Consider the following 19128-nt stretch of genomic DNA (forward strand, 5'->3'; position numbering starts at 1 on the left):
GACCCCATTTGGGTTCTGATGAGACTTTTGCAGCTGTAAACACCAGAGGCCTCCTCGCACCACGCAAACACTGTAGCAGGGTGGTTGTAGAGATTCAGGGCAGTGCCAAAAATTCCAGGAGCTGCAAGTGAGGTGACGCCAGGGCCTCTTCCTCAAAACCCCAAGTGCCAAGTAGAAACTGGCTAACCTGGGTCCAGCATGTTCCGGAGATCAGAGGAATCTCCAAATCTCTTTTCAAGACAGGGCACTTCGTTCCCTGGGGCCCCTGCGTCCCCCTTCCTAGGTCTCCTGCAGGCTCCCCAGCTCCTGTGGGCACCAGCTCAACATCAGCCACACTCTTCCAGCTGCCAATCTTCTAGTTCCACACCCACCACTACCCACCCAGGTCTCTCCATGTGGGTCTTAAGAGAGAGAATCTGATTAACTGGGGTCCCCCTTCTGCCTGCTGTCCAAAAGGGAAGAAAGGAGGCATGTGGCACAATCAAGACAACCTGTGGAACATGAAGGAAAGAATACTAAGGTCGCATGACTGAGAGGCAAGGACTGGTCTCTCTCAGAATTTATGGTTACCTGCAACACTTTAAAAATATGCCAACTGGGGGTGAGTGGGTGGCTCAGTGAAGTGTCTGACGTGCTCAGGTCATGATGCCAGGGTCCTAGGATTGAGTCCTAGGATCGAGTCGAGACTCTGGCTTTCCGCTCAGTGGGCAGTCTGCTTCTCCCTCTCCTTCTGTCCCTCCCCCTGCTTGTGCTCGCTCTCTCTTTCTCTCTCTCTCATAAATAAAATAAAATCTAAAAAAAATAAAAATAAAATATACCATTGGCTCCTTCTGATTTTACCTCTTATTTTCCACATATGTTATTTTCTCAAAAAGTACTCCTTATTTCTAAGTGCATGGACAGAAGGAAATCAGCAACCTAGAACCCCCCGCTCCTCGCAGTCAAAGCTGACACCAACAGGGTCTGTCTCAAAGAAGCATCTTGTATTAACCTTCTTAAAAGTCCCTGAAATTTAAACAGACTGAGCTTTGCATCTAAATGGAGATATTCTCTCAAACTAATGAGCTTGCACTCTGTTATTTGCACTTGGAGACCATTAAAAATGCAAGTTCCTCTGATTCTCTCACAAGTTCCATGAGCTCTTCCCAGGGAATATCATTATATCATGGGATTTTTGACTGCAGGACAACACAGCGTTTGTCATTCAATAAAGAATAGTTTGAGATATGAGCATGGTGTGTGAAAATCAGCACTTTTTTTTTTTCAAATGAAAACTTCCAGAAAGCATATCTTTTAAAAATTCTGTCAGGATTTGATGTCCCCAAGTCTTATTTTCACTTAAAAAATAATAATAAGCTAGAAAAAATTGTTGTGGTATCACAGCCTTCTTGGCCTATGGTTCGCCATTCCGCAATTGTTAACATAAAAAATGTTTTTGTAAAGTGAAAACCAAAAATAGATGAGAATTCCCACTAGACCTCTAACAAAAAACACAGTCAAGTTGTAAATTTCAGAAACAAGAAACTTAATTAATTCTCCATAAAGAACTATGGGGACAGAACCAACATTTTAGGGACTAAGGGTATACAATGCCAAAACCTAACTAAACATTTTTGAGACTACTTTACCTCCAGTGATAACAAATTATTGAACTTTCTGCCAAAGGAAAGACTTATAGAACCTGCAAGACTCAGATTCAACAGAAAACAAATCAGTATGATTGGACATTAATGATTTTTGAGTCTTTGAGACAGATTTTATAGCCACCAATGATGATTCTGTCTTACATTGAATCATGTGGAAAGGAGGAATTTTGAAATTGGCATTTTCCACGCAATTTATTGCCTACAACTACAGGCAAACACTGGTTTTCCCTGGTATCTCTCAACTTCACCTTCACCGCTTCTGCATAAGAGCAGAACTCCCTTTACACGTTTTGTGGGTGAAATCAGAGCTCTGTTGTAGTGAAGAAGCTCTTCAGATCCCTTCCACTACCACTTTCTTTCTGACCCTGTGGATATACTATGATATATATACAGTATTGCCTTTGCTTATGTTCTCCTCAATAACTTACCTGATGCACTCTACACATGACTGTACTGTTATTTTTACAGACAGGCACTCTTTTTTTGGATTCTGAATAGAGACATAACACTTTGTCCAAGAATAATTGCTCCTTCCTCTGTGCTCCCATGGCCAAGGCACCTCTGTTCTAATTTAAATAATGCACACTTACTTAATGTAACTTAAGTAATGTAAGTTGCCTTATATAGAGTGTAGCCAACCAAACCACAAACATCTCCCTAGATCGTGTTCCTTGAGAAAGGAGACTATCGCTTTGTCTCACTGCAGGTCCTTGGCATAGTACCTGGTAGGGCCAAGGGACAGCTTCTGGATTTCAGTGTTCCACCCTCAGCAGTCCCTAATAAACCCATAATCCAAGGGAACCTGGGCAGCCCGGGTGGCTCAGTGGTTTAGCGCTGCCTTCGGCCCAGGGCGTGATCCTAGAGATCCGAGATCGACTCCCACGTCGGGCTCCCTACATGGAGCCTGCTTCTGTCTCTCTCTCTCTGTCTCTGTGTCTCTCATGAATAAATAAATAAATAATATTTTTTAAAAAATCCAAGGGAACCTGTGCTTGGCTAGTTCAATCTTAAAACAATTTTTTAGCCCACTCCTCTTCACCCTCCAACCTGACTTCAAAATCTAAGCCTTCTTTCTAAATACATATTCTAAAGCAGCCTGTCACTTAGGAGAAGGGAGTAGGGGGTAGAGAGGGAGGAGAGTAAGAAGAAAAAGAGAGAGAGAAGAAGGAGGAAAAGTAACGGTTAATATTTTTGAAACCCTATGTCTGGAATCGTGTTAAATATTTTACACACTTTATCTCATTTAATCTTACCAACAGCCCTAAAGGAGAAATACCATTATTGTGCTGAGAAAATTGCAAAGGTTAAGTAACTGCTTAGTCACCAATAAGAAGCAAAGTCAAACACTCAAAAATTGTTAAGGGATTGAATAGATTATCTTGTCATCTTTCCCCTGGGATCTCAACGCGGTCGAGAACCAGAGTAAGATAAAAGCCATCCATTACTTCACACCACAGCATTTCAGGCACACACGCATCCACCTGCCTATCAGACTGGGTTCGGTGCTTGGTGTACTTCACCAAAGATACAGAAAATTATTGGATATACGGCAGCCACACAGACAGGACCAGGTACGGAAGCTGTCTCTGCAGCTTCTCATGGCTGTTGAACTGCTAAAGGGAGTCCACAGCCAAGTGCTGGACACAGCATCCCAGAAAGTCAGGTCTGGAAGAACCTGGAAAGCCCATTTTTTGCTTTCCACACCCTTCCACACTGAGGATTCCAGACAAAACTTCCCACTGATCACCTGTATGCCTGCATTCAGGGAATGCTCACAAGTATTGGGTTCTCCCGGTGCATGAATCAAATTCAGCCTTAGTGAGGTCACATGCTTCTCCAGAGAGAGAAGCCAGAGACAAACACCATGCTCAGATGACCCTGAGCCATCTCTTGACCTCCAACTTCCCCAACTGGGAAAGCCAGTTCCCCAGCACAATTAGACCTCAAAGGACATTTTTAGTTTAATATTTCTGAAAGTGTGAGCCACCACCCCAGTGTCAACATTTCCTGGTACAGGGATGCCTGGGTGGCTCAGTTGGTTAAGCATCTGCCTTGAGTTCCCCAGGTCCTGGGATCGAGCCCCTCGTCAGGCTCCCAGTTCAGTAGGGAGTCTGCTTCTCCCTCTCCTGCCTGCTCCAGCTCTCTCTCACCATCTCTCACTCTCAAATAAATAAATAAAATCTTTTAAAAAAAAAGATTCCTAGTATATTTGTTGGAAAAGTCCATGCCTCACCCACCCTGGACCTACTGCATCAGAATATCTAGGACCGGAAACCAGAAGTTGGCATTATTATTAAGCTCCCACTGTCATCCCTACTCACCAACATTGCAGCGTGGCTGTGGAAGGAGGGGATGCTCCTGGCCTGCAAAGAGAGTCTCAGTGAGGTGAGGATAACTTTCCACTTAAAATATTCAAAACCCATTACTGTTGCCAACTTTTCATTTCAGCACCTTGTTTTGCAGAAGAAACTGGGGACCTAAAGTTTTGAGCTTTGTTAGAATTGTACTCATTAAATTGTATGTTAATCATGGATCAGGGATTGCACATTATACAACCCATTAAGCTTTTGTATGTTCCTGGAAGACTGCAGATTGTATACAAATACAAATGATCCAGCGGTTAAAAATAATTGGCTATAATGAACAGCAAAATTAATTATGAATGACCACATTGCTTACCCAGTTGACCTAAGTCATTAGCAGATGTAATGGGTTGGATGAAAATAAGATGTATTTTGGCTCTTACAAAGTGTTCCACAAGCATCTATGGCAGTCCCAGGATCTCACTGCCAGCACAGAGGATATATAGAGAAGGCAGTGTATGCGAGGCCAATGATGGTCCCCTAGAGAGAGATTCACTATGAATCCACAAAAAGAGCATAATTTCTTATGAGATCCTGGATTTACTCTAGAGCAGAGCTTCTGGAACAAAGCACCTTTTAGAGAATCACAATGCAGACCAGCACATTAAAGGTCTTGAGAGCCCAGTGGTAAAGAAACTCATTTCAGGGGGCACCTGTGTGGCTCAGTGGTTGAGCGTCTGCCTTCGGCTCAGGTCATGATCCCAGGGTCTTGGAATTGAGTCCTGCATCAGGCTCCCTGCGGGGATCCTGCTTCTCCCTCTGCCTATGTTTCTGCCTCTCTCTGTGTGTCTCTCATAAATAAATAAATAAATAAATAAATAAATAAATAAATAAATAACATCTTTAAAAAAAAAAAAAAAGAATCTCATTTCAGTTCTGCTTTAGTCAATGCCCTCAGCTGCAGGCCAAACTCTGCCTACCCTAAGGAGAAATGGGGGTCACAGAGGAATATGAAGTAGCTCCCAGAGTGGACGGAAGGCTGGAAAACCAAGACACAGAAAGACCTGGAAATCCAGCCACCACGAGTCACTTCATCTCCTACTTTGACTATGCCATTCCCCAGATGAACATCTCAGGTTGAAGCATTTGAACAGACAAGCCCAGGTTAGAGGCTTTCTCTGACTAATGAGGGCAGAGAAAATTATTATCTATCCCAGCAAATTCCTTACAGGGAGCAATGAAGACCCTCAGTTCAGGACTTTGGACGGTTCTGTCCCCCTGGACCCACACACCCAGTAATAATTTTCCAGCTCAACTTGCTTTAACTCAACGTTTCTCAAAATTACAAACATTTCTTCATGTAACACCTATTAACAGTAGAACACCCTTCTGGAAATGGAGTAAATAATAGTAAATGGGATATGTGATTAGTATGTAAATTGGGTTGCATACACAATTAGTATATCCCATCATTTGCATGGTTAATTTTGAAGATATGCTGAGCATTTTTGTTCAACAATAGTATTCTGAGTAGGACACACCCAGAAAAAATAGGTTCTGGAGAAAGTCATTCTAAATATTCTTATTCTTCCTTATTCCTTTTCTCTCTTTTTTCTTTTTGAGATTTTATTTATGTATATATGTGAGAGAGAGGGGGGAGAGGAGCAGAGGGAGAGGGACAAGCAGACATCGTGTGAGCTCGGATCCTAACGAGGAGCTCGATCTCATGACCCTGAGATTGTGACCTGAGCCAGAACCAAGAGTCAGATGCTCAACTGACAGAGCCACCCAGGTGCCCCTCCTCCAGTCTTCTTAAATCTATAATAACTTTGGTTAAAATGAATCCCAAAGGCAGACCTGATGGGGAGGAAAGAAGGAAAGGGCAACCTGCCATCTCTGGGAGGTGTCAAAGGGGGTCCGGTCCGTACCTCATGGTCTCAGTAACAGTGGGGAAAGGGGTGATTTTGCTGTTATTATCTCCATTAGTATCAGTGCAATTACAGTCATCTGTAGGACACTTCATACTTCACAACATGCTTCTACCCACCTTATGTCATTGACAGTGAAAGCTCTGGGCTTTTCTCTTATGGGCCCAGGAGTCTCTCAGCTCCAAAATGCAGACCTGCATCCTCTTTGCTCAGTGACAGGCTATCTCCCTGAGTCACTGCCTAAAATTTCTCTGACTACAAAATGCCACCAGCAACCAAACTGTATGTCGGATCTGATGTGATGCTAAGCAAAGGGAAGCCACTTCTCTCTGCCCCGCCCCCCACACTAGCATTAAGCATTAAGGCTTCTGTTGTTTGTGTCTCCAGTTTTCCCACACTCTGGAGTCCAGAGTATTCACAGTCCAATCAGTCCCCAGAGAGTAAAATGAGCTCAGTGCAGGGGAAATGAGGACCAGTAGGGATACAGCTGGCCCACACATGACAGAGGGAGAGAAGGAGAGAAGCAAAGCTGAGTCTCACAAGCCTGGATGTTAGAGTCATCCAACTGCTTACCACCCCAGGAGGAGAGGTCCAGCATACTGGTTCTGCCCTAACCATGTCTAAGAGAGGCGTGCCTGCTTCTACCTCTCGTTGGCCAGCTTGTTGCCAGGAAGTTGCTACTTCTACTCCAGTTTTCCAATTAGAGTTGAGACACAGGCCCCCAGACCCAGATTTCTGAGGTTGATCCATGTTTCCTGTACCTTCTTGTCAACTCTAACGAACCTCTCTGTCAGATAGGATTAGATTTAGCTGCACCTGATAGAAAACCCGAAATAAAGAGGTTTAAAAACCAAAAGATTTATTTCTTTGAGTAAAAGAAGTCCAAAAGCAAGTGGCCCCACCAATAAGTTGACTTCACAAAGTCATTGAGGAATTTTGGAAAAGGAAGAAGAGGAACACCTGTCATTCTGCTTCTCCAGGTCTCTCATAGTCCAAAACAGTCCCTAGACCCCCATCCACCACAACCACATTTCAAGCAGTTGGAAGGAAGGAGAAAAGACACAAGGAGCTTTCTCCAGCTGTCCATGCTTCTTTTTAAAAAGTTTTCCAGAACTGCTTCATAATTTCTACTTTATTTCAAGCCAGAACTGACAGATTTTGGGATATAAAGCTTCAAGGAAGGTTAGGAAACATAGTTTTATTGTTGGATATAGTGCCATCCCCAATAATATAGGGATTCTATTAGTGTGTTATTCATAAAATGTAAAATTAAATTCATATTAATGTAGGCAGTCCAGGACTTGGATTGGTGATTCCAGAATCACCAGGTCTCAGGTTCCTTTTACCTGTAGATCTACCATCCTCATCAAAGGACTTCCACCTTGTCATAATTGTAAAGCTGCTCCCGCCGACGGTGGTAAGAAAAGAGGCTACAAGGCAAGTGGATCTGAGAGATGAACTTTATTGCAAGCACCTTCAGGCGAGGTTCCACGACTCACGGGGTGGGGGTGGGGGGGTGGGGGGGGGGGGGAAGAGAGAGAGTGGGTCGTGGAAGTCGCGTTGGGAGGGAGTTGGCAGGGTCCTTTGATCGGGTTGAGGCAGGACATAGGCTTGTGTCCATATTAGGTAAGGTCTGGAGGTCATGGGGTGGGAGAAGCCCGTGATGGACAGCTCCCAATTGGGAAGTTCCTGGGTGGAAAATTTGAGTTTCCTGGTGGTGACCTGGAGGCCGCAGTGAAAGTGGCGGGAAAGTCCGCCATCTTGGAGGGGGTTGGCGGGGTGATCCGCCATTTTGGAGCCCCCGTTTCCCCGCCGGCCCATCAATAATCAGTTCAGGACACTGAAACAGAATGCCACTGGCTAGGAGGCTTAAACAATGGGCATTGGTTTCTCACAGTTCTAGAAGCTGGAAAGCCCAAATCAATTTCTTGGTGAGGATCCTATTACTGGCTTGCAGATGTCTGTCATCTCTCCGGGTGTTCACGTGATCTCCTCTTTGTGTGTGCGAAGAGAGAGAGATTGACAGAGAAAGAAAGAGCAAGTGAGCTCAGGTTTCTCTTCCTTTCCTTAGAAGGACACTAATCCTCATGGTGGGGGCTCCACCCTCAGGACATCATCTAAATCTCTCTACCTCCCAAATTAAGAGGCCCCACTTCCTAATACCTTCTCACCGGGAGTTAGGGCTTCAACATATGAATTTGGGGGGGAAGGGACACAAATTTTCCGTTCATAATACACTTCATTGTCTGTAATGGCTGCTTCTGCTCCAGCCTTCATGTCTGTAGTCTGACTAGCTAGGAGAGAGAAAGTGTGGAGACTTTAAAAATACTTCCTGAATGATTCATGTATCGTTCTGCTTTCACCCCAGTGGTTACATGGCCATACCTCACTGAAAGGGAGACTGAGAAATAAACTCTGGGTGGCCGTGTGCCTAGCTAATATTTGGGAATCCTAATTCTGGAGGATAGGGAAATGCACATTAGAGAAAAGTATCAATTTCCATCACCATGTGTAAGAAAGAATAGGGAGTGCATAAACAATTACTAGTACCTACCATGCCCTCCCTAATTCCACTAGGATACCCATTAGATACTGAGACTTGCCTTGGTCAAGAAGCTCTGTCAAAACTCTGATCCCTGGATGAGAACTATTGGGTCTAACTCCTGCTGGACTGGACTAGATTTTGTCTGATTCCCTTGGGCTTAAAATGATGGTGTCACCCTAGAGCTGGGTCATCACTCTGTCCTAACTGCCCCTTCCTCTTTCCTAACCTTGCCTAAGTGTTCACAGGGCATTTTATATTGCACACATAGCCAGTTTTAACAATGACACAAAGAATTATTGGTTACTTTAAAAACATTTTTCCCACCAATTTCTAATCATGAAATAGTTCTAGTCTTGTGAAACTGCCTCTTTTTAACATGACCTTTTAACAGCACCAGATGGATTTGCATTTGTAAACAAAAAGAAGCTCATGAATGAATGAAAGAAAGACTGAATGCAGTGAGGTTTTGGTTTCAACCCAGCCACTGAGCATTTTACCTTGGTCCTCTGCACAAGAACTTTGGAAGGAACTCATCCATTTCAATTGATAAAAATCTCAATTTCAGCCCACTTTCTTGACTTAAATAGTAGCAAACAAACATTTTCACATAGACATGTCATTGTTATTTTGCCAAGCTCAGAGAAATTTTAAAGAAATTTAGAGATTACAGACAGACACTGGTCAGTTGTTCCTGAGGTCAACAGATGTTAGCACATTAGACGTGGGGAAAGTTATGATACCACCACAATGGCACCTGAGTTCACGTCATCCTGCATACGTGGACTGTGAGAATATTGACTTCCCAATATGGAAATCTGTGTTTGTATCCCAGCTTTGGCACTTTTTAAACTGTAACTTAATCAAGTCTCCTCACCTCAAAGAGTTTCAGATTCTTCTCTCTAAAAGATGACATCATTGGGCTGTTAGAAGATTAAGTGACCACTTACGAGAAAGAAGCTAACATTATCTTTGGGCTACAGAAGATAGTCAGTAACTGTCCTCTGAATCTGAATTTATATAGAGAAAAAGTTCAGTGCCATGCTAATTAAATACACTTTTTACAAATACATCACTTTTTTTATGGACTTAAAAAAACTCATTCTGAATTTTCCATTTTAGAAAAACAAACTAAATATTTTCAAAGCTCTGTAACCAGTGTAGTAACCAGTTTAGTATTTAGTACAATAAGATAGTCAGCTATTTTTTTATTAAAAAATAAAAGCTTGTATTGGAAATTATACTCATAAAGTCCATTTGGTTTTACAACTTAATTATATGTAGTAAAATTTTACTGCCACATTTAACAGGTATTAACCTAATTCTTTTTAAACAAAAGCAGTATTTGCCTGGAAGTGAACCCTAAGTTGAGAGGAAAAAAAGGAACTCCCTCAAAATATTTCCTTAGTATTTATTTTTCAAGAAAGGTCAACTCAGCTAATGTACGAGTTTGCTTAATGTCTTATTTGTGTTATCTCAATATTTTTAGTAAAACAAATTTGTTACTATGGTGTTCAATTTTAGCATTACCACGAAATAGGCCAATATCAGGAGGGCAGAACCAACTGTGACTTTTGCAATGACAAATTTTAGTCAATTTAGTTTATACACTGGTTAAAACCATTTTTAAAATTCAGGGAATAGTTGGAAAAGATGGATCTTTCAGCTAGATTAATCTCTTACTATATTCTAGAGGATTTGTCACTTTCTTTTATAATAAAACAAAACAAAAGAATCTATTCAAGTGCTGAAAATTCATTGCTTTGAGTCTTAATATAAGTCAGAGTGAAATCCTACCAGCACTTCCACCTTATTTGATATGTACCTATATAAAATAAAATATTCTCTAAGTTCTCAATAAAAACCCATAAGACACCATTAGGTCCTTAAAATATGTTTCATATAGAATATTTACAACTCGTAGCTTCAGAAGCTGCCAGCATACATATGCATGAGCAATATTACAGACTTCTTGGGTGATTATCTGAAATTCAATTTAACTCTACAACTATTTATTGACTACTGTATAATCAGAGATAACAAGTTTATATAATGAGTGTGATCCACACTTCACAAGACAACATATTGGCGTCTCCACCATCACGGTGGAGCTCCCAACTAGACAGGCAGCCATACGGTAGGCTGTAGAGATACAAAGATAGCTCAAATACAGCTCCTGCCTCAAGAAGTTTGTATCATTATTCTTAACGGAGAATGCTAGTGTATTACATTTGTATGGTGCCTTTAAATTTACAAAATATACTGATATCTATTATTTGACCTAATAGCCTCAATATTCTTATAAGGTAGTCGTAGAACAGATAAAACCATATTCATTTTATACATTAAGAGAATCTCAGCAATTAAGCAACCTGCCCAGGGTCACAAAGCTAGAGTGATGGCAGAAGTAGGATTAGAACTACTTTAATAGGGATCCCTGGGTGGCGCAGCGGTTTGGCGCCTGCCTTTGGCCCAGGGCGCGATCCTGGAGACCCAGGATCAAATCCCACGTCGGGCTCCCGGTGCATGGAGCCTGCTTCTCCCTCTGCCTGTGTCTCTGCCTCTCTCTCTCTCTCTTTCTGTGACTATCATAAATAAATAAAAATTATTAAAAAAAAAGAACTACTTTAATATCTAAAGATTTTTCCACTGTAATAAACTTCTTCCCGACATCTATTTAGGAAGCCCAGACATATTTATAAGATTTCTAAAATGCCAAGGCAGTATGGTAGATGCAAAGGCCAAATGACCAATATCAGAGGAATTGAGGAAGCTATGCAGAGAAAACTTCAAATCCAGACCCTGTCTGCACAGGCTTCCAGAAGGCATAACCCCTGGCTGTGAAAAAGGTGGTTAAGAGGCAGGAAAGCAGGGAAGAATGAGGAAGGCATCGCAGGGCAGAGTTAGCTTGACCCAAAATGGGCCACATGAATTACCGTCCTCTCTGGAGTACAATAAACTGAAAGTAATTCATGTTTTTGTCAGCCTTAACCTTGTAATATCTAGCACAGGCCCTCTGAGCATTGTAGACTGCTTAGCAGCATCCCTGACCTTTTTCCATGATAAGCCCTCAATAAATGTTTGGTGAATAGAGAGATGAATGAATGAATGAATCAGAATAAATGAATGGGCAACATTCATTCAAGGATTAGAAAAATCCCAAGAATTCAACCTTTTAGAAATACCATCACACTTCTGGGTAAGTCTATCAATTAACACATTCCTATATACATAAATTATATATACATGAGGGGTTCTTGGCTGGGGATGATTTTGTCCCCCAGGATATATCTGGAGACATTTTTTGGTGGTCATGACTAGAAAAGTACTGCTGGCATTTAGCAGAAGAGGCCAAGGATGTCGGTAAACATCCTGCAATGCACAGGAATGCACAGAACAACCCCCTAAAGCAAAGCATTACTCTGTTCAAAGTTTCAATAGGGTCGAGATTGAGAAATCTTGCTTTATAATAAGTGCTAGTAACGATTTTGGCAGTGATGAGGACAGATGTTTCAAATATGTAAACAGATTAATCATTATAGATAATAATAAATAATAATTATAAACTGGTAAGTAGAATGGAAAAAAAAAGATTGAGAAATACCATGAAAAAAATTGTTGGGAAATTCTCTCGATACCTTATTGCTTCTGGCAGGAAAGGATAACTGGTCATTTCCAGAGGACAGCATTCTGGAAAATCTCAGACAAACTAATTAGAAACCCAAATACATCAGAAACCCAAAATAAATTGGGTGCCTTTCTGGGGGGAAAAAAATCAATGCCTAAGGCAGTTGTTCTGCTATTTTCCCTCTGAAATGTAGCATCACCCCCAACAATATTGTCAACATAAAGAAATTAAAAATAAATAGAATAATGTTTGAGACTTAATGAGACTTCTATTTTCTTTAAAATGCAAAGACAAATTTTTAAAAATAGAGAACTTTTTGGGTTTAAAAGGAGGTCTGCTATCTGTCCAGGCTCTCTTTCTTGGGGCAAAGAGACAAGCCTTTCTTGTCCAGGCCCTTCTCCACTCCTTGTGATTCTGGGAGGCAGCTAATCATAGGTTCTCTCATTTCCTCCACTGGAGTGGCCACATGATACCAGCTGACCAGTCAGACTCTCTTCTGGGCCCTCAAAAGGAAGGTCAATGAAGCAGATTCATTTGATGTCTAATCCTAGGGAACTTGACTATGCATTCCCACCACCAAGATCCCCAGGTCTGGTGTGACACTTAATCTCTCTAGATCTTGTTATCCACCTATCCTTGGCTCCTAGGAGAAATCCCAGGATTCTCCTGATAATTTGCTTTTCCTTTCTTGAGCCGACCAGAGTTGTCATCTTTGCTTGACCCAAAGAGCCTTACCTGATATAGTTTGGTATTTTGTTTTAGAAATAGACAATGGCTCAAAGAGGGAAGTAGAAAGAACCAGAGCTTCTTTTTTTTCACTTGCTCATCCAAATTTTCCAACCCCCCCCCTCCCCTCCATCTTTTTGGCACTCATCACATGTGCCCTTGAAGCCTTCACTGACTTTCCAAGTTAGGGGCACTGCTCAGTAGATATCATTGCCTGAAATGAGCATTAGTTATTTAATATGCATTATCTTTCACTGCTTAGTGTTTTTCTCTAACCTGCAAGGACACATGAAGGCAGGCTTCCACTTGGTATTTCTTCCAATCTTTCACACTGGCAAGTAAATGCTCAATAGGTCTTAGTTATTCATTAAATGAATAACTGTGGAAGCCAATTTCCAAGATGCCCCCAATGATTCCTACGTGTTCATGCCCTAGTTAGGGTCCTCCCCCACGATGAATAGGGTTGACTCCTGTATCTCTTAGGATATTGTGGAAATGAAGGTTTATGACATCTAAGGCTAGATCCATAAAAGATGTTTGAGTTCCTACTTACTCTCTCTTACATCCTTGTATCTTGGAGAAGCCAGCTACTGTGTCACAAAGACACTTTAGTATCCTTATGGCAAGGACCACTTGGTAAGGAATTAAATCTCTTGTCTACAGCCAGCACTTATTAGATACTGTGAGCTGTCTTAGAATTGAACCCTCCAGTCCCAGTCCAGGCTTTAGATGATTGGTGCTCTCTGGACAACACTCTGACTCTACCCTTGTAAGAAGCCCTGATCCAGAACCATCCATTCAAGCTAAGCCACTTGAAAATTCCTGACCCACAGAAACTGTGAGACAGTAAATGTTTGAAATTGCTTTAAGCCACTAAGTTTAGGTCATTTGACACACGGTAAAAGATAACCTGACAGAATAATTGACTCCATCTTGGGAGAAAAATAAACTCCAAGTTTACCTAAACTCAAAAATGAAAGAAGTGTATTTATTTCCTTACAGAGACAGTTCCTATAAACAAAGCCACTTTAATATACGATGACTCAGTTCCACTTAGAGGTTAAAGACAAAAACAAAAACAATTGTAACTCTCAACCTGGGAAATATTTAATAGTAAATCCAGTGCCTTTTGAGGTACTTAGCTACTCAGGGATAAACAGGGTGGATTTCTCATAGAGAATAGTCTTCTGCAAGGTGGACAAAAAGGTTAAAAGCATGATCACTAGACTTTCTGGACCCCAAATAAGAAAATAAGGTTGACTTTTATGAAGACAATGAACTAGAATGTTTGAAACCAATATAATCCTAGAAAATTTTAGATATGATCTCAGTACCTAGAATTTAAATTGTGCTAAAGATTGAATTTAAATTGTGGAAATAGCTACTATTACATTTATTTACAGTGTTTTGATTTGTCTATGAGAAGGACAACAACTTTCAAGAGAACTCATACCATCCTGAGATGATGAATTGTGATTTTTATAGTAATACTGACTAGGAAAAAACTTGCTCAGGATTGAGAAAAGTAGGTGAGTCATATATGCTTAGAGAATCCAAGCATAGAGTTTCTTCTCAGAGTCATGATTGTAATGAACCAACAAGACCTGAATGTTAAGTCTAAATGACTATGTTTTCTTGTTTCTTTTTGACAGGTAATACAATATAAATTTGATTCTATCTAGCAAATTCACCACAAATTAGTCACTAAGTAGAGACATTGCAGGTTTTTGTGACATTTTATTCTTATATTATTCTTATATATTATTAATATTATTATATATTAATATTATTATATTATATATATATATCTTATTCATATAAATAAGATTTGTCTCCAGTACTGAGTTCATAAACTTATTCCTAAAACATTGGCATCACTCAAAATATTTTCAGAACTTCTTATTTGCCTTTGCCATCACTGCAAAGGTAATAATTTGGTGGTTAGGAACAGGCAAAAAAATTAGTGGTCAGGGACTTTGAATTCATTTTTTGAGTTGAAACTCTGGCTTTGCCACTCAGGCAGTGAGTAATCTTACAAAATCACTTAACATCTCATCTAAAAAATGGAAATAATATAAGACTTCATCTCTCAAAGTCTTTGTGGGGAGTAAATGAAACAGCGTATATAGAACTGTTTAAACAGTCCCTGGCACATAGTAAGTACCTCCTCCCTAAATGGTGGCTAGTGAGGCTAGTTAGTTAACTAGTCAATTAATCACTTAGTCGAAGATAAGACTTCTTCTCAGGGGACACCGGGATGGCTCAGCAGTTGAGCATCTGCCTTTGGCTCAGGTCATGATCCCAAGTCCTGGGATCGAATCCCACATCGAGCCCCTAGCTAGGAGCCTACTTCTCCCTCTGCCTATGTCTCTGCCTCTTTCTGTCTTTCATGAATGAATAAATAAAATCTTTTTTAAAAAATGAAATAATTTTTCCCCAAAAAATCTAAAAACTTGTGCAGTGATATCATAATTATAAAACACATTCATTCTCATAGAGTCCCAGGAGGTTTAAAGATCTTGGGAGCAAACAGTCTTGAAACATTGTTAATGTTGCTGTTGAATGAATCAAGTGGGTTCCTTGGTTTGTAGGGGGCTTCTCCATAAGCAAAAGTTCAGCCAAGCAGACAAACCTGGCAAGAACGACTAGAAGAGCTAGATAATATGAAAAAACAACCATTTGCAGGCATTGGAGAGCGGGGACAATAGCAGACCTGAAGGACCATAGTAGCAGAGAAAAGGGACACTTTTGAGATAAGCCCCACTTCGACCTCCCTCTGCCCTATGAGCATCTGCTAGTTTGCCCATCAGCACCACTCAGGCAGAGAGGCTGGGAGCCCAGCAGAAAGCAGGAGAGAGGTAGACTGTGATAGTCTCATGGGACCAGGGTACAGAAATTGAGGTTCATGGCCACTAAGCCATCCAGGATATAAGGGACGAAGATTACAGGTGAAAAAGAAGCCTAGAGAAGGAAGGCTGAATCTGGTCATTTGAACCTCTCTTGCCCATGAGGTATTTGCTGACTCAGAAGCTGCCTGGCCTCAGACACACAGGGGCTAAGCAGAACGCAGCAGAGAAGAAGCTAAATAGAGCAATTAATAGGCTCGGAATGGAGAGGAGATAAAAATTGGAGTTCTGGAATGCCAAGGAAAAGGGCATGTGGTAATTACCTCAGGCTCTCAGATCAGATTCCTACAGGACTACTTTTTAGGAATAAGGGCAATTGGGGAATTGACTGGACCACAAGAAGACTGAAACCCAGCCTGGAACCAGTTCAACCCTTAATTGGATTAATGCAAGCTACTCCTACTCTAAATGTCTGCCAGAAACTAAATCTTCTCTGGAGGGATTTTCATTAAAAATGTTCAGCATTCAATCAAAAGTTATCAGATGCACCAAGAGACAGGACCAAGAGAAAAAATATACAGACAATGAAATAGACCCTGTTGATGATACCTATTCAACATGATCAGATAGGGAGGGCCTTTTAAATGGCAGTGATTGATACCTTTAGTAAAAAAAAAAAAAAGTCAGGATGGAGGATTTTAGCAGAGAACTGGAATCTACAAAGAAAATGGACATTCTAGGACTGAAAATACAGTAACTGAAATTAAAAACTCCTCAGATATTTTAAACAGAAAATTTGACAAAAATGAAGTGAATAAGACAGGTCAGGAGAAAATATCTGGAATGACAGACAGAAAGGAAAAGCTTAGAATAAGTAAAAGTTCATGAGACACGTGAGACAGAGTGAAAAGTTCTACTTTATGTGTCATGGAATCCTAGAAGATGAAGAGAGAGAATAAGGCAGAAGAAAGTGTGTGAAGAAATAAGCCAAGGAGTGTTCAGAATTGGCACAAGACATAAAAGCACAGACTCAAGAAGCACAGTGAACAAGTTACATATCAAAACAAACAACTAAAACTCAAGTACATTGTACTAAAGCTGCTAAAAACTGACAAAGAAAAATCCTCAAAAGCAGACGGAAAGAAAGATAATTTACTTCAAAGGAACAAGAGATTGACAACTGACTTCTCAAAAAAAATGAACGTGGTTGGAGAAGTCGGAAAAGGCTACCATCTTTTCTGGAAGGGAAATGGGAAGTTGTTAAAAAGCAAAGAGCAGATTTGTGGATTTTATTTTTTTCAGACAGGTATGAAGCTACAAGAAGCCACTACATGGGAAAGCATGCCTGGAAAGGAATTCAACAGAGAGAAGATCAGAGCAGACAAGTGGAGAAGTCAACTCTGGAATGCTTATTTAAGCCCCTGGTCCTTGAATTCATCTATACTTGGAGTTTTCTAAGCCATTAGGTTCCTTAACCAAAGCTTTTTGAAATTACATAGGGGTCTTTGGATGCCAGGTCAAGAATGTCTCCTCTCGGAGCGTGGAGGAAAGGTTCCTAACCTAAACCTGGGGAAGGAAGTTCAGAAAAGGCTTTCTGAAAGAGGAGAGGGATTCTGGGTGACTGAAATAGTCATGTAGTAGAAGACATGGTGGGAGAAAAGGTCCTGACAGAGGAGTAGTCCCTGTGCAGGAGACAGCGCATAACTTATCTAGAGTCTTTTTCTGTATGACTGTCATTTCCATGTGACTGAGGCAAAGGGAGGTTGGCAAGACACCTCACATACTCCATGGTAAGGAACCTGAGCTTTACACAAAGGCTCTAGAGATTTGAGTGATATAGAAGATGCAAGACTAGTAGGCCTCCTCAACTGCATACAGAATGAGAGGAGGAAAGGCTCAAACATGAATCCCAGATGTCTGCTCAGGGCAGTGAAATTTGATGGCTAGAGCTGGCAGTGGAATTTACTAGACAAAGAGGAGGGACCAGTCTCAGAGTGAAGAGTAGAGCCGAGGAAGGTGATAAATTCAGTTTGGAGGTAAGATTACATAAGGAATATCTGTGATAGATCTGTACTGGGGAACTTGACCAGATATATAGATCTAGAAGGTAGAAGTCAGCTCTGAACTCATGGGTGAAAGTGCAAGTGCTCAACATTTGACCACTAGTGGTTGAAACCTCAGCAGTGGGTAAGCGGGGATGAACCCAAAAAGATCAGTGAGGGAAAATTGTTTACAAAAGCTGCTCGGGAGAAATTATTAGAGAAATGGAAGGAGAACCAAGAGAGAAGGAAAGGACAGAGTTTAAAGAAGGGAGTCCACAGGGAGCTTCAGGCTTCAGAACTGTAAGTAATCTGGGTTTCTATATATTTGGTTCTGTTCCTTTCTTTACACTGACTGCTAGGAAGCTCATAGATTTGTGCGAAACTACATAGAACTTTAAGTTATTATGTTTATTAACTTTATCCTTAGTTTTATTTTACTTATTATTTCCATCTCATCCTATTCCTTATTTTTTTAATTGCATTTCCTTGTATCACCTTCAATCCCAAGATGGGGGGAAATGAGTAAACAAATATGGTGCATCTAAAATAAGAGTTGAGGAGCACCTGGGTGGCTCAGTGGTTGAGTGTCTACCTTTGGCTCAGGTCATGACCCTGGGGGTCCTGGGATCAAGTCCCACGTCAGACTCCCCACAGGGAGCCTGCTTCTCCTGCTGTCTGGGTCTCTACCTCTCTTTGTGTGTCTCTCATGAATAATAAATAAAATCTTTTAAAATTAATTAATTAACTAATTAGTTAATTAATTTAATTAAGAGTTCAAGGGGCAGGCATATACCGCAGCAACTGCCACTCACCCCAGTCTTCTTCTTCTCTCATTTACCTTACCTGCCTTGACCCTGTAGGCATTTGAGTTTAAGATTCCTAGTCTGACAAATCCCTAAGATCCTTTTCTGCTCTAAATAGGATGAATCTGGGGCTCCTGGATGGCTCACTCAGTTAAACATCTGCCTTCAGCTCAGGTCATGATCCCAGGGTCCCGGGATCAAGCCCTTTGTGGGGTTCCCTACTCAGTGGAGAATTGGCTCCTCCCTTTCCCACTTCCCTCCCCACTCCCTGCTTGTGCTCTCTCTCTCTCTCTCTCTCTCTCATAAATAATAACATCTCTTAAATAAAGAAATAAATTGGATGCATCTATCTGTAGTCCTTCAATGCTAAATTCCCGTGCATTGTTAAAATTCAATATCAAATAATCAGAGTCACAGTTGTTTCTATTAAATTCCACTAAAAACATCAAAACCGTGAACATATATGATGTACACAGCACTTGAGAAGAGGTGGGCTGGGCTTCTAAAGCAACACGACAGCATTTACTCCAGACCTTTGTTACTAATCACTATGAGGTCCAGAGCTAGCGCATGTGTTCAGTGGGATTTAAAACAAAATGACTGAGTGGTCCATCATTAGACCATGATGTTCAAGGCTAATTCCATGAGCCTCGGCGTTAATGGG

The sequence above is a fragment of the Canis lupus genome, chromosome 4 (genome assembly GCF_003254725.2).
Source record: "Canis lupus dingo isolate Sandy chromosome 4, ASM325472v2, whole genome shotgun sequence".
In the NCBI taxonomy this organism is placed as follows: Eukaryota; Metazoa; Chordata; class Mammalia; order Carnivora; family Canidae; genus Canis; species Canis lupus.